The sequence below is a fragment of the Nicotiana tabacum genome, chromosome 21 (genome assembly GCF_000715075.1).
Source record: "Nicotiana tabacum cultivar K326 chromosome 21, ASM71507v2, whole genome shotgun sequence".
Classification (NCBI taxonomy): domain Eukaryota; kingdom Viridiplantae; phylum Streptophyta; class Magnoliopsida; order Solanales; family Solanaceae; genus Nicotiana; species Nicotiana tabacum.
Window position 1 is genome coordinate 66236456 of NC_134100.1, and position 16784 is coordinate 66253239.

Consider the following 16784-nt stretch of genomic DNA (forward strand, 5'->3'; position numbering starts at 1 on the left):
TGGTTTGATCCACTTTCTATAAGAAAAAATAACTTTAAAAAAATACAATAAGTGACCTTTTTTTGTCAATATCATCATCAAATTATTCTTTTTCACATACTCTATGTTTATTGTGAAATTCAAATAATTTAACCAAATTACCTATATCACATTCTAAAAAATAGTGAAATTCAAAAATTTTAACCAAATTATGTATATCACATTCTAAAAAAATATAAAATATAGAATATATTTTTTATAATGATTTTATAATATATATATATATATATATATATATATATATATATATATATATATATATATATATATGAGGGTCCTAAAGCAATTCATTTGTTGGTCTAAAACGTAATAATGGTTGCATTGTGATCTGGCCTAAATTGCCTAAAGCAATTGCTTTATTGGCTTAAAAAGTATTAATTGTTGCATTGTGATGTTGCCTAAATTGTCACGCCCAACTCGTAACCTATTGACAAACCTACCACTTAATAATTTAATGCAGAAGGGCATGTTAATCGTTTTTATTTTTGTGAATGGGAACATGTATAAGATTGTTATAAGTGCACTCTTTTTCTTTCTTTTTTCATTTGAAACATTTAGAGTGAAGTTTATAATGCCTTTTTTTTTGTTTTTCCTTTTAAACAACAGGAAATAACATGATTTTAATGCGCATAAGTTTGGAATTAGGCGTTTCGGTCGTAAAAGAAATGATACTCCCTCTGTTTTAACCAGGGGTGACAAATGGACGGGTTGGGCTAAATTTGAGCGGGTTAAGATGAGTTAGTCATTAAATGGGTCATTACCCAACCCAGTGCAAAATATACTTGCGCTAAGATATGTTAGGTCAATGGGTTAAACAATGAGTCATAACCCAATCCGCCTAACTTGACCCATGTGTTTAGGTAAAAATTGCACGGGGCGCCCTATTTGTCGCCCCCATTTAACCTATACACATATTTTTAAAATTCTTTAACCTATACCCTAATTTTGACAACTTCATACGCCTCCTCTTCTTCCTCCTGACCTATGCGCTCCTTTCTTCCTCCTCTTCTTTTCCTCTTCTTCTTTTCTCTCTCAAACACATGAGACTTTGTATAAGTATTATTGATTGGATATGTAAATTTTTTATTAAATCTTATCAACTATCATATTCTATATTGAAGGACGAGTAAATAAAACTTCACAAGCTGGTTAAAGTAGGTATGATTTGTGTCTTTCCCTGATCCATCCTTCTTAAATATACAACATCAACTTACTACTACATGTCCTCTCTTCCAAGTTACCTGCCACAAGAATGGCACATGCATGTGAAATTTATTATACACAATAGTTGCTCTCGCGATCTCTTGGAATTAGCTTACCCCTTGCTTTATGATATCATCTGCAGGAAAAAATGACAGAAAATGGCTGCAGAACTGAAAAATAAAAGATAGAAAAAATAACTTCAGAACATTATCAAAAAAATCAGTTAAAACTTCAGCACAATGTTGGCTTAAGTTATATTTTAAAGCCATCTAATTTCAAAGAAAGGCAGAACGCAACTTCAGCTCTAAGACTGCTGAAATTTAGCAAATATAAAATAAAAACTTCAGCTCCTAGAATGCTGAAATTCAGCAAATACAAAATAAAATTTCAGCTCCTAGAATGCTGAAGTTCAGCAATTACAAAATAAAATTTCAGCTCCTAGAATGCTAAAGTTCAGCAATTACAATACAAAAACTTCAGTCAAAACATGTTGTAGTTTTATTGAACTGAAGTTTATCATTGTACTATGAACTGAAGTTTGCGTGATTGCCTTTGCAAGTCAGGCGAAACTTCAGGCAAAAATATTTAAAGTTTTGCTTTGATAAGGCTACACTTCAGGCAAAACATTCTGAAGTTCAAACTTCAGACATAAATTTTTGCTACTTCAGGCCCGTATGTCTGAAATTACCCGAAAAGTGAGTACACTTGCAATTTTTTTTGCAAAGAGGGTATAAGTTAAAATGTGACCCAAAAATTGGGTATAGATGCAAATCCCCCATATTTTAGAATCATGCACCATCTTGCATAAATAAAGCCTTTTACCTTTTATATACCTATGTATGTTTCCTACTTTTTTAGCTTCTTCATAATTTATTCAATCCATGTACGGCGATGAATTGTTATATATCTACTTTTAAATTTTTAGGTGAGAAACACATATGGATAAATCTTATACTCAACTATTCATGAGCTTTTATAACTTTCTAAATTGGACTTTAATCGTAAAAATAGAAATCAATAACAAAACAAATTAGCACATGAAACCAATTAGCACAATATTGTACGAATAAAAGAGAAATTCAAAATATAAATATCTGAATGTGTATGTTTGAGGTTCAAATTTGCTTGCACAAGTAATATAGTACCAAATTTCAGATAAAATTTGTAGCTTTAAATAACCTATATTTGCAATATTAGTCGCATATATCTAACATTGATTTTGGAATAGTTAAACTTATAAATAAATAAAAAATTAAACTTCGATTAAGTCTTAAATAAGGAGCCCAAAATCGACTATTAAAACCTTGGTTCTCATTTTTAAATTTAAATATGACTAATGATGGGGCAACTAAGTTAATTTCTAGAAAAACTTTAAGTTGAGTTGAGATCTCTTTATTTTGGATGAGTTTCATGGATTGTATTTGGGTTACTTCATGGGTTGGAATGAGCTATAAAAAGTTATGGGCTAACTTGGGCTCAGCCCAAATAGACCCATGAGCTAAAATATTTGCATCCCAACCCATTAATCTTTGTGCGGATTAAACGAGTTGGATAAGTTTGGGCTCAAATTGCCACCCCTAGCTTTAATCTATGTAGCAATATTAACTATTTGGGGAGTCAAACTCATTTTTCTTATATATATATATATATATATATATATATATATATATATATGTGTGTGTGTGTGTGTGTGTGTGTTTAAAATATTTTTAAATTATTAATTTAACTAGTTTTATATAATTTTTAAATATGTAAATTTTATTTTCAAGAACTTGAAGAATTTATATTCTAATTCAAACTCAAAATTAAGTATATTAAATTTCATATCCCCAACCTTGCCACATAATAAAACAAAAGGAGCATTTCTTTATAAATATTATGCAAAATCTCATCTGATTTTTATTATACATGGCATAATTGTTGTTGTTCCACAGTTGTTCCATATTACTGACCAACGGTGGTCGGTGTGCTAAATTTAATTATTTTGGTTACTAACCAATTTTGGTCGGTAAAAAAAAATAAATTAATTAAATAATATTTTAAATACCGACCAACGTTGATCGGTAATCTGGACATGGCAGCCAACTTACCGACCAAAGTTGGTCGGTAAAGTTAAATTTTTGGGATTTAATGTGCATTAATGTATCGACTCGACCGGTCGTTTTGAGTATTTTAGCTCCGATCCCCTAATTTATGCTCCCTCTATATTATATTATGGTTACGTGACTTGCCGTGGTGCTTGGTGTCGGGTTTGGGAAAGTTTCAGAGCGAAATGGGACACATAGTCCCTAAGTTGGAAATTTAAGTCATAGGAGTTGACCGTAGTTTGACTTGTGTGAAGACGACTTTGGAATAGAGTTTTGATGGTCCCGATAGCTCTGTATGGTGATTTCGGTCTTAGGAGCGTGTCCGGATGTTGAATTGGAGGTCCGTAGGTCATTCGACGTGATTTGGTGAATGTTAGAAAAATGGAAGATTTTGGAAAATATGAACTGAGTGGATCATATTGATATCGGGGTCGAATTCTGATTCCGGAAATTGAAAGAGGACCGTAATATCACTTATGACTTGTGTACAAAAATTGGTCGGGTTCTGAGACGCGGGGCTGGGTTGACGTTTTGGGTCGATTTTTTAATTCTTTGCAAAGATCCTAATTACATTGTTTGAATTAGTTTTCTATAGTTATATTTATAGTATGAAATTATTTTGGCTAGATTCGATCCGTTCGGAGTTGGAAAATCGAAGGAAAGGCCTTCTAGTGGAATGATTTAGCGTGGTTTGAGGTAAGTGGCTTGCCTAACTTTGTGTGGGGGAAATTTTCCCTTTGGATTGTTGTTACTTGTGATAATTGTGATGTGTAAGAGCCGTATACGCAAGGTGACGAGTGTGAACACGGGCTAAATATGGAAATTACAGATTTTTAGCTATGTAAATTTCTTTCATATCTTAATTGAGTTATTTTAACATGTTGTAGTCTTCATTTCTAGTCTAATTTCACATGTTTACTTGTCTTATCCCTTACTTGCTAATTATTCTACATGTTTAGTTGAAATTCTTGTTTCTTTATTCGGTATTCATTATTTAACGGTAGAATCCTTTATTAAAATTGCTATTTCTTGGAATATCTTGTTGTTAAAGTTGGTATTGAGTTGCAAAAGCCGTAATTATTTTGTAACTTTGTATATATTTGTGGTTGGGCCGTTGGCTCCTTTTAGTGAAATTTTGTTACTATTTGGTTTCTCTGGCAAATTGTGATATTGGACATTTAAAGTGCGATTTGTGATACGTTATGATATTGATACGCATGATGTGGTATAAGGTCTGGATGTTGAAACGCATGCTGTGGTATAAGGTCTGGGTGTTGAAACGCATGCTGTGAGATAAGGCGGGCTTGATACACGTGGCTAGTAGGGGAACTATTAGAAGCCATGCGGTGCGATAAGGTGGGCTAAAACGAGGGATGCTATTTCGGGAAAAAATGACTTTCAAAACTAAATATAAAGGCTACCGTGGTGATATAAGGTAAGATTGTGAAATGATTTGTGATTTGAGACTACGAGGTGATACCTCAGTAGTGAATCTTGTTGATACTTTCTATTTCTTCACTTGTGTTTATGTTGTTTTGTTCCATGTTATAGCATTCCTTGTTTTCTTTTCTATAAAGTATTGTTTGTCGTAGTTCTGTGTATCTATTCTCGGTGTATGTCATTGATTGTCTCATTCTATTGCTATCATTGTTTCACTGTTATACTCTTGCTCTGTTTCTTATTTATTTCCAGTAGGGCCCTGACCTGACCTCATCACTACTCTACCGAGGTTAGGCTTGGCACTTACTAGGTACCGTTGTGGTGTACTCATGCTACTCTTTTGCACATATTTTTGTGCAGATCCAGGTACTTCCTATCAGTTCCGGCACTAGTGAGCTGAGCTTTCTTTAGAGACTTCAAGGTATACTTGTCTGTGTCCGCAGGCCTCAAAGTCTCCTTCTATCCTATTTTTCCTTATTTCTTTATCCTATTATAGACAATGATGTATAGGATTTGTTCAGTATTGTTACTTAGAGCTTGTGACTTATATTTCACCAGGTTTTGGGAGTTGTACATATTGAGTTACAGATTTTATTTATGTGGTTGCTGAAGTTTTGAGATTCTAAGTTGTTATTTCAATTATTCCGCATGTTGTTAGGCTAACCTAGTCATAGAGACTAGGTTCCGTCACGGCATCCTACGAAGGAAAATTGGGGTAGTGATAAGTTGGTATCAGAGCTCTAGGTTTATAGGTGTTATGAGTCACAAGTAGCTTTAGTAAAGTCTCGCGGATCGGTACGAAAACGTTTGTACTTATGTTCGGGAGCCTATAAATTGTTAGGAAAAACTTCTCTTCTTTGATTCCTTATCATGCGAAATTATTGACTTCGGGATTCTAAATTTCTGTCTTTCTATTCTCGTATAGATGATGAGGACACGTACAACCGGATTAGATGACCAGACACCCGCGCCCCTGCTAGAGCCGTGAGAGTCCGGGGCCGGGGTGGAGGCAGAGGACGTCCATGTGGTGAAGCCAGAGCACATGCGCTAGCTGCTACAGAGGAGCCACCAGTAGCTCCAATTGGAGAGCAGGCACTTGAGACGCCTGTTACTACCCCAACACTCCAGGAGACTCTCGCCTAGTTTTTGAGCATGTTCGGCACTTTGGCTCAAGCAGGGTTGATACCACTTGCTCCTGCCACATCTTAGGCTGGGGGAGGAGCACAGACTCCCATCGCCCGTACCCAGAGCAGTGGATCCAGGTTGACTAAGTCCCAGAGGTCATACAAGTATAAACGGTCGCCCCTGTTCAGCCCGAGATTAGGGCAACAACTTCTGAGGGGGAGTAACTCAGGCTCGAGAGGTACAAGAAGTGCCACCATCCTACTTTCAGCGACTTGGCGTCAGAGGATGCCCGGGGTTTTTATGAGGAGTGCCACCGTATCCTCCATACTATGGGTATTGTGGAGTCTAGTGGGGTTGCTTTCACTACGTTCCAGCTTAAGGGAGCGGCTTATAAGTGCTGGCGAGCATATGAGTTGGGTAGTCGGGCTGAGGCAACTTCACTCACTTGGGCTTAGTTCTCAGATATGTTCTTGAGGGAGTTTGTTCCATAGAGTCTCAGAGAAGCATGGCGCGCAGATTTTGAGCAGTTCCACAGGGTTCTATGACCGTGTCGGAGTATGCGATCTGATTGAGTGATTTGTCTAGGCATGCACCAGCCTTGGTTGCTACGGTTAGAGAGCGAATCCATCGATTTATCGAGGGGCTCAACTCGGATATCAAATTTAGCATGGCTCGAGAGTTGGAGATGGACATCGCATACCAGCATGTAGTGGAGATTGCTAGGAGGTTGGCGGGTATGTGGGCCTAGGAGAGAGAGGGGAGGGATGCGAAGAGGCCTCGTGATTCTATCACTTATAGTGGTGCCCATGCCCCAGTTGTAGCTCGTCATGGTAGGGGCTATGTGAGTCGCCTTGTTCATTCGGCACTTCCATCTTCCAGCGGTATTCTGACCACTTCTTGGCCTCAGACTCCCTATTATGCACCACTGTTGTCTAGTGCACCTTCTGCCCGGGGTGTTTTCAACGGTCAGTCCAACTGATCATGCCTCAGCCAGCCACAATAGCCACATCCTCCGAGATCCTATTTTGAATGTGGTGACACTCGTCATATGGTGAGGGATTGCCCCAGACTCAGGAGGGGTGCACCTCCATAGATTACTCAGGCTCCGCATATTCCACCGGGTCCTCAAGCTTCTTAGTCCTCGGTTACCGCACTAGCTGCCACTCCACCTGCACAGTCAGCTAGAGGTGGAGGTCGGGCAAGTAGAGGTCGCCCTAGAGGGGGAGGCCATGCCAGATATTATGCCCTTCCTGCTAGGACAGAGGCCGTTGTATTCGACTAAGTTATCACAGGTATTGTTCCGGTTTGTCATAGAGATGCATCAATCTTATTTGATCCAGGCTTCAGTTATTCCTATGTGTCATCATACTTTGCTCCATATTTGGGTATATCCTGTGATTCCTTGAGTTCTCACGTCTATGTGTCCATTTATGTGGGAGATTCCCTTATCGTTGAGCCTGTGTATCGGTCATGTTTGGTTGTTCTTAGTGGTTTTGATACTAGAGCCAGTTTATTGTTTCTCAGTATGGTAGATTTTGATGTTATTTTGGGCATGGATTAGTTGTTTCCCTATCATGTTATTCTTGATTGTCACACCAAGATTGTGACACTAGCTATGCCAGGTTTGCCACGGTTAGAGTGGAGAGGTACTTTAGATTATGTTCTTAGCAGGGTTATCTCATTTATAAAGGCTCAATGTATGGTTGAGAAGGGGTGTAATGCTTATCTAGACTTTGTGAAGGTTGTCAGTGTTGATACTCCTACCGTGGAGTCAGTTTCGGTAGTGAGGGATTATCCAGATATATTTCCGGTGGATCTTCCGGGCATGCCGCCTGACAGTGATGTCGATTTTGATATTGATTTGTTATCGGGCACCAAACCCATTTCTATTCCACCATATCGTATGGCCCCGACAGAGTTGAAGTTGCAGGAGTTGCTTGATAAGGGTTTCATTCGGCCTATGTGTCGCCTTGGGGTACTCTAGTCTTGTTTGTAAAGATGAAGGATGGTTCTATGTGCATGTGTATTGATTATCGCCAGTTGAACAAGGTTACAATGAAGAACAGGTATCCATTGCCACATACTGATGACCTATTTGATCAGCTACAGGGTTCCAGAGTGTTCTCCAAGATTGACTTGTGTTCGGGCTATCAGCAGTTGAAGATTAGGGAGCCATATATCCTGAAGACTACCGGCAGGACTCGGTATGGTCATTACGAGTTCCTTATGATGTCATTTGGGCTGACCAATGCCCTAATAGCATTCATGCACTTGATGAACAATGTATTACAGCCCTATCTTGACTCATTCATCATTCTGTTTATTGATGGCATTCTAGTATACTCCCGGAGCCGGGAGGGTCATGAGCAACACCTGAGGACTGTGCTCCAGAACTTGAGAGAAAAGAAGTTATATGCAAAATTTTCAAAGTGTGAATTCTAGCTTGATTCAGTAGTTTTTTTGGGCCATGTAGTGTCGAGTGAGGGGATCAAGGTAGATCCGAAGAAGATTGAAGCAGTGCAGAGTTGGCCTAGACCGTCTTCAGCTACAGAGATCCGGAGTTTTCTTGGTTTGGTAGGGTATTACCGTCGATTTGTCCCCCTATGACTAGATTGACCCAGAAGGGTGCTACGCTTAGGTGGACCGAGGAGTATGAGGAGAGCTTTCAAAAGCTCAAGACTGCTTTGACTACAACCCCAATATTGGTATTGCCTACAAGTTTGGGGTGTTATACTGTGTATTGTGATACGTCTCGTATTGGTCTCAGCGCGATATTGATGCAGGACGGTAGCGTGATTGCCTACGCGTTTAGACAGCTAAAGGTACATGAGAAGAACTATCTTGTCCATGACCTTGAGTTAGCAGATATTATTCATGCCTTGAAGATTTGGCGGCACTATTTGTATGGTGTTCCTTGTGAGATCGACACTGACCACCGGAGTCTGCAGCATATGTTCAAATAGAAGGATCTTAACTTGTGTTACCGGAGATGATTAGAGTTGCTTAAGGACTATGATATCACCATTCTATATTATCCCGGGAAGGCCAATATGGTGGCTGATGCCTTGAGTCACAAGGCGGAGAGCTTGGGTAGTGTAGCATATCTACCGGCAGCGGAGAGGCCATTAGCATTGGATGTTCAAGCCTTGGCCAAGCAGTTTGTTAGACTGGATGTTTCTAAGCCGGGTCGAGTTTTGTCTTGTGTGGTTTCTCGGTCTTCTCTTCATGATCGTATCAGAGAGCGACAGTATGACGACCCCCATCTTCTTGTCCTTAAGGACACGGTTCAGCATAGCGATGCCAAAGAGGTCACTGTTGGAGATAACAGTGTATTACGGATATAGGGCAGGCTATGGATGTTGGGCAGGCTATGTGTGCCCAATGTAGATGGGTTGCGTGCATTGATTCTCCAAGAGCCTCACAGTTCGTAGTACTCCATTTATCCAGGTGCTGCGAAGATGTATCAGGACCTGAGATAACATTATTAATGGAGGAGAATGAAGAAGGACATAGTGGAGTATGTAGCTTGGTGCCTAAACTGTCAGCAAGTGAAGTATGAGCATCAGCGGCCAGGTGGATTGCTTCACAAGCTAGAGATTCCAGAGTGGAAATGGGAGTGGATTACTATGGATTTTGTTGTTGGGCTCCCACGGACTCAGAGGAAGTTCGATGCAGTTTGGGTGATTGTGGATAGGTCGACCAAGTCGACTCTTTTCATTCCAGAGGTGACTGCTTATTCTTCTGAGCAGCGGCTCGAGTTTATATTCGCGAGATTGTCAGGCTTCATGGTGTGCCGGTATCCATCATCTCTGACCGAGGTACGCAGTTTATATCACTGTTCTGGAGAGCCGTACAATATGAGTTAGGTACTCGGGTTGAGTTGAGCATAACATTTCACCCTAAAACGGACGGACTATCTGAGCGCACTATTTAGATATTGGAGGATATGCTCCATTCATGTGTGATGGAGTTTGGGGGTTATTGGGATCAGTTCTTTCCACTTGCGGAGTTTGCCTACAACAACAGTTACCAGTCGAGCATTCAGATGGCTCCGTAGGAGGCTTTGTATGATAGACGGTGTCGGTCTCCGGTGTGTTGGTTTGAGCTGGGTGGGACTAGGCTATTGGGTACAGACTTAGTTCAGGATACTTTGGAAAAGGTTAAATTGATTCATGATCGACTTCGTATAGCCCAATCTAGACAGAAGAGCTATGCGGATCCGAAGGTTCGCGACGTTGCATTCATGGTTGTGGTGTAGGTCTTTCTCCGGGTTTTGCCCATGAAGGGTGTTATGAGGTTCGGGAAGAAGGGCAAGTTGAGCCCTAGGTATATCGGGCCTTTTGATATCCTTGAGAGGATTGGAGAGGTGGCCTACAGGCTTGCACTACCACCTAGTCTAGCTGCAGTTCATCCAGTATTCCATATTTATATGCTCCGGAAGTATCACGACGATCCGTCTCATGTTTTAGACTTCAGTTCAGTCTAGTTGGACAATGATCTATCTTATGTTGAGGAGCCGGTGGCCATTTTGGACAGGAAGGTTTGAAAGTTGAGGTCGAAGAACATTGTTTCAGTGAAGGTTCAGTGGAGGGGTCAGCTAGTCGAGGAAGCAACTTGGGAGACCCAGCATGATATGGCTAGCCATTATCCTCATCTTTTTACCGCTTTAGGTATGCCTATATACTCGTTCGAGGATGAACATTTATTTTAAAAGGAGGAGGATATAACGACTTAGCTGGTCGTTTTGAGTATTTTATCCCCTAACTTACGCTCCCTCTATGTTATATTGTGGTTACGTGAAATGGGACACATAGTCCCTAAGTTGGAAGTTTATGTTGTAGGACTTGACCGTAGTTTGACTTATGTGAAGACGACTCCGAAATGGAGTTTTGATGGTCCCGATAACTCCGTATGGTTAATGTTGGAAAAATGGAAGATTTTAGAAAGTTTGACCGGGAGTGGAACTTATTGATATCGGGGTCAGATCCCAATTCTGAAAGTTGAAATAGGTCCATAATGTCATTTATGACTTGTGTGCAAAAATTGGTGTCAACCAGAGTTATTTTGGTATGAATCGGCGTTGGTTTCGGAATTCTGAAGTTCATAGTTGCTTTGGCTTGAATTTCGGTTACAATTCATAGAATTTAAGTTGTTTGATGTGATTTATGGCCTCGAGAAGGTTCGTTATGTGTTTTGGAACTAGCTGATATATTCGGAAGGGATCCTGGGGGACCCGGGTGTGAATCGGATTGAAATCGGATCAACTATGGACTTGTTGGATTTGCTGAAGGTGCCCAGCTTCTGGTGTTTTTGCACCTGCAGAAGGAATGGCCATAGGTGAAGGCTCGCAAAAGCGATCTACTGGTCGTACAATAGGAAATTTCCTAGCCCAATCGGGATCGCAAGTGCGAGGTGTTGACCGCATCTGCGCATCCGCAGGTGCGGAGGATGGTCGCAGATGCGAAGGAAGGTTGATTGATCGATCATCGCAGAAGCGGAGAAGGCTCCGCAGGAGCGCACTCGCAGGTGTGAAGCTTGTCCGCATAAGCAGAACTTGCCTGGGTAAGTGGAATCCGCACCTGCGATGGAAATTCTGCAGGTGCAGAGTCACACATGTGGCAGCAAGGTCGCAGTTGCGGTTTAACTGGCAAAAAACGGGAATTTTCGAGGGTTTTGATTCATATTTCATTTTGGATTTTGGAAGCTCGGTGGGAGATGAAATTTGGAGGGATTTTCAGAGGAATTGTTGGGGTAGGAATTCTTAACTCGATTTTGGTTAAATTACACTAATCTATCATTGTTATTATTATATAATTAAGGATTGGAGATGGAAAAATTGGGAAAAAGTGGTAGAACTTCTTAGACTAAGTTTTTGGATTTTGAAAGGCAAAATGAGGTCCGATTTGGATATTTCTTGCATGGTTGGACTCAATATCGAATGGGTGTTCAGATTTTATAATTTTGATCAGGTTCCGAGACGCGGGGCCGGGATGACTTTTTGGGTAAATTTTTCAAAAGATTGAAATTTCATTATTTGAATTAGTTTCCTATAGATATATTTATCGTATGAAATTGTTTTTGCTAGATTCGAGCCGTTCGGAGTTGGAAAATCGAGGGAAAAGCCTTCTAGTCGATTGTTTTAGCATGGGTTGAGGTAAGTGACTTGCATAACTTTGTGTGGGGGAAATATTCCCTTAGGATTGGTGTTACTTGATAATTGTGATCTGTAAGAGCCGTGTACGCTAGCGGACGAGTATGTACACGGGCTAAATATGGAAATTACCAGTTTTTAGCTATGTAAATTCCTTTCATGTCTTAATTGAGTTATTTTAACATGTTGTAGTCTTCATTTCTAGTCTAATTTCACATGTCTACTTGTCTTATCCCTTACTTGCTAATTGCTCTACATGTGTATTTGAAATTCTTGTTCCTCTATTCCGTATTCATTATTTAACGGTAGAATCCTTTATTGAAATTGCTATTTCTTGGAATATCTTGTTGTTAAAGTTGGAATTGAGTTGCAAAGGCTATGATTTCTATTGAGACTTTGTGTACATTGTGGTTGGGCCGTGAGCTCCTTTTAGTGAAATTCTTTTATTGTTTGATTTCTCTGGCAAATTGTGATTTTGAGCACTTGAGGTGCGATTTGTGATACGTTATGATATTGATACACATGTGATGGTATAAGGTCTGGGTATTGAAATGCATGCGGTGAGATAAGGTGGGCGTGATACGTGTGGCCAGTAGGGGAACTACTAGAAGCCATGCGGTGTGATAAAGTGGGCTAAAATGCGGGATGCTATTTCGAAAAAAAAAGATTTTCAAAACTAAATGTAACGGCTCCCGCGGTGATATAAAGAAAGATTGTGAAATTATTTATGATTTGAGACTATGAGGCGGTACCTCAGTAGTGACTCTTGTTGATACTTTCTATTTCTTCACTTGTCTTTCTGTTGTTTTGTTCCGTGGTATAGCATTCCTTGTTTTCTCTTCTACGAAGTATTATTTGTCATAGTTTCGTGTAGCTATTCTCGGTGTATTTCATTAATTGTCTCATTCTGTTGGTATCCTTGTTTTACTTTTATACTCTTTCTTTGTTTCTTATTTATTTCCAGTAGGTCCCTGAACTAACCTCGTCACTACTCTACCGAGATTAGGCTTGGCACTTACTAGGTACCATTGTGGTGTACTCATGCTACTCTTCGGCACATATATTTGTGTAGATCTAGGTACTTCCTATCAGTCCCGACACTAGTGAGCTGAGCTTGCCTTGTAGACTTCAAGGTACACTTATCCGCGTCCGCAGGCCTCATAATCCCCTTCTATCCTATTTTTCCTTATTTCTTTTTCCTATTATAGATAGTGATGTATAGGATTTGTTCAACACTGTTACTTAGAGCTGTGACTTATAATCCACCAGGTTTTGGGAGTTGTACATATTGAGTTACAGATTTTATTTGTGTAGTTGCTGAAGTTTTGAAGCTCTAAATTCTTGTTTCTGTTATTTCTGCATATTGTTAGGCTTTCCTAGTCGTAGAGACTAGGTACCGTCACATCATCCTATGGAGGTAAATTGGGATCGTGACAATTAACTGACCAACATTGGTCGGTATTTTGCAATTTAATATTTTTTAGTTACCGATCAAGGTTGGTCGGTTTTCTAGGAATGATTTTGCCAAAAAGTGCCTGTTTTGGTAGCTACACTACCAGCCAAATAAAAACATATATTTCAGCATACCAATAACCCCCAATTCACATCAAACAACCCCCAATTCACCAAAAACAACCCTTAATTCACCACAAATCCAACCACACCCATATCCAACCAAACATCCAATTAATACTTTAAAACTAACAAGTTCAATTAAACATCAAAATTCAAAATCAATCAAAAACTAAGTAATTACAACAAGTTCAAAATATTTCATTCTAATTCAAAACTAGTTCTATTAGTCTAGTTCAAAGTATACCAAATTATTGGTCAAATGGTCTTTTCTACGGCATCACCACTATCTGATAAACTTTTATCTACAAGACGGTAAGAACGGTCTTGTAGATGAAGGGAAGAACGATCACGGGGAGGACGGGAGGAATGATCACGTGGAGGTCGAGCCTCTGGCAATGACTCACGAGACCTGGGCAACCGAAAATCTCCAGTAGAAAGGAGAGTTCTGATCTGAGCTTGCATACCAAGAAATTGAGCATCTCTAACCCTTTCTCTTTCCTTGGCCGCTTCTAGCTCGGATGTAAGCCTTGTCACTGTCTCCTGCATAGCATAGAGGCTCTCCCTATTAAATGCCTCGCATTGTGAGAAAGTCCCCATTTCTTGCATTCCACACCTGTAGCAATGAAATGTTTTCTCAAGAAGCCCGTATACCTTCCCCTTTTTTGGACCGCCAACAACCTCCAACCATATTCTTTCAGCATCCTCGTCCGAAGGTTGGGTTGGCTCGCCTAATTCACCAACTGGCTGACTATGAATGAAGTCCTCCATGGTACTTTGGTAGTGACCCTACGTTATTTCAAATTAAATTAGTATATAAAAAATCTAATAAAAGTAAATTATACCACTTAAGAAAAATTGAAAGCTTACATATGTATCCTCTGCCCGGTCCTCGACCCACCTATCTGCATGCTCCTCTTTCTTCTTCTTTAAAATATGCATCTTCATCTTGGTGCATTGGACACCCATACTTTTCTTCCTGAAAATAAATTAATTTGATTAATAAATAGAATTTATATACTTAGAAAACTAAAGACTTAATTTAAGCAATTACCAATCTTCTTCTTATTGTCCTGGTGCTGATAGCACCCCAGTGTGCAAGAAGCCTCCTTTCTTGGATGAGCGATCTTTCTTTCCTAGTTTGCTCTTCTGTAAGAAATCCTCAGTCTGCCATTGCCTTAACAAATCATCCCATAAAGGCTACAGACACCAGTCAGGTCTCTTGTTCTTCTTTCTACCATCCGAGAAATGATCCGCCAATCTCTTACGGACTTTAAGATAAAAATTTGCAGCAACTTCCTCGCTATAACGATCTTCCCATACACACTTACTCTGTATTTCAAATGTTAAATATTAGATGGAAACATCATAAATATAAACTATTAAACTATTTAAGAGAACATTTATACCTTAAACTGATTGAAAATTTGCTCCTTCGCCGAGTATGGGAAATCACTCTAAGTCATATAGGGGCCATCATAAAGCTTTTTGATAGCATTGGTGATTATCTTCGTAGTCTTCTTACCCATCCTGAACCTGCAATTTAACAATAAAAATACATAAAAATATTATAAAACAATAAACGCAAAAATAACAAATAACTCTTACCTGTTACCCTCAAGGACTATGATGATCCTGCCATAGTGATCATAATGCACTACCTCTGGATCATCATCCTCAGCATGTATATCAGAGGCATGTGTAGATGGTATAGATGGGGGCTCAGAGCTTCGGTCTCGCAAGGCGAAGTCCTGAAATGGATGGAGTAGATGATGAAGATGGTTGCAATCCTTGTGATTGCGACATAACTGAATGCGATCCATGTGGCTATGATACAAATGGCTATGACCTATGTGGTTGTGATATGGATGGCTGTGATCCATGTGGATGTGATATGTAGGGATGCGATCCACATGGATGTGATGCATATGGCTGCGATCTAGGTGGATGAGAGGCAGCTGGACTGTTTGATGGACGTATAGTCATATGGCCCTGTTATGGAAGACCCGGTGTCTGGATGAAAGTATAGGCCCGATGATGCCATGGAAGCTTAGTATAGCCATGTGTTAGAGGACAAGACATAGGCATATGTGAATAGGGTGGAACTGAGAGAGTAGTATTATCCCCTGATTCTACCCTCCTCTTTCCCTTCCTAACCTTTTCTCAACCCCGAAAACTAGTAGGGTCATTGTTACCTTGACCCTTGCCTGCCATCTGCATAATATAATACATATTTAGAATGAAAAATAAGAAACTAGCTATACCACGAGAGTGATTTTAAAAAACCAACTTGTTAATCCTCATCGACGTATTGTTCCTCATCCGAGAATTCTTCGTCCTCATTTGTATCAATTTCACCAGTTGATTATTCGTCCTCATGTTCTATAATTGTTACTTCATTTACATCAACTTCTTCCAATATGCGTTCAGGATGTTCCAAATCATTTTATAACCGATCGTCCACTATTTGGTGAACATTGAAGATATCATTTTGATATGTAACATCTAACACATTCTCGACTCCCACCCTACCTACGGGCTTAGTTTTTGTTACAACCCACCAATCAGACTTATTCTGCCACAATGGATAATGAGCATAATACACTCGCCTAACGTTATGTGCAATTATGAAAGGATCATAGCAATCATACTCCCTCATATAATCAACCTCAATTATGTTGTATTGGTGGTATACTTTTGTACCTCTTATTGGATTTGGGTCAAACCACTTACATCTACAGAGTATCAATTTTTTATATGGACAACCTATATATTCTAGTTGTAATATTTCTTTGACCACACCATAGTAATCAATATCTCCAACTTGGTTGCCATCACCACCTTGAACCCACACCCCGATGTTGTTGCTATTTTTATTCTTAGAGCATTCCTCCGTATGAAACTTATAACCATTCACAACGTACTTAGACATTGTTGTGACCTTAAGCCCAGGTCCCCAAGATATATCTTTCAAAAATTAATTTACACCATTATTTGAATTATTTACCTACATAGAGTTAAAAAACTCATAATTTAGCATAATCGAATATATATATAAAGCGGGAACTTTAGAAGTACATTATCAGGATAAAATTATAAACAGTTTGAACCACATATCAAAACTCGCATATACAGCATCGTAGCCAAATTGACCCACAAAATGACTG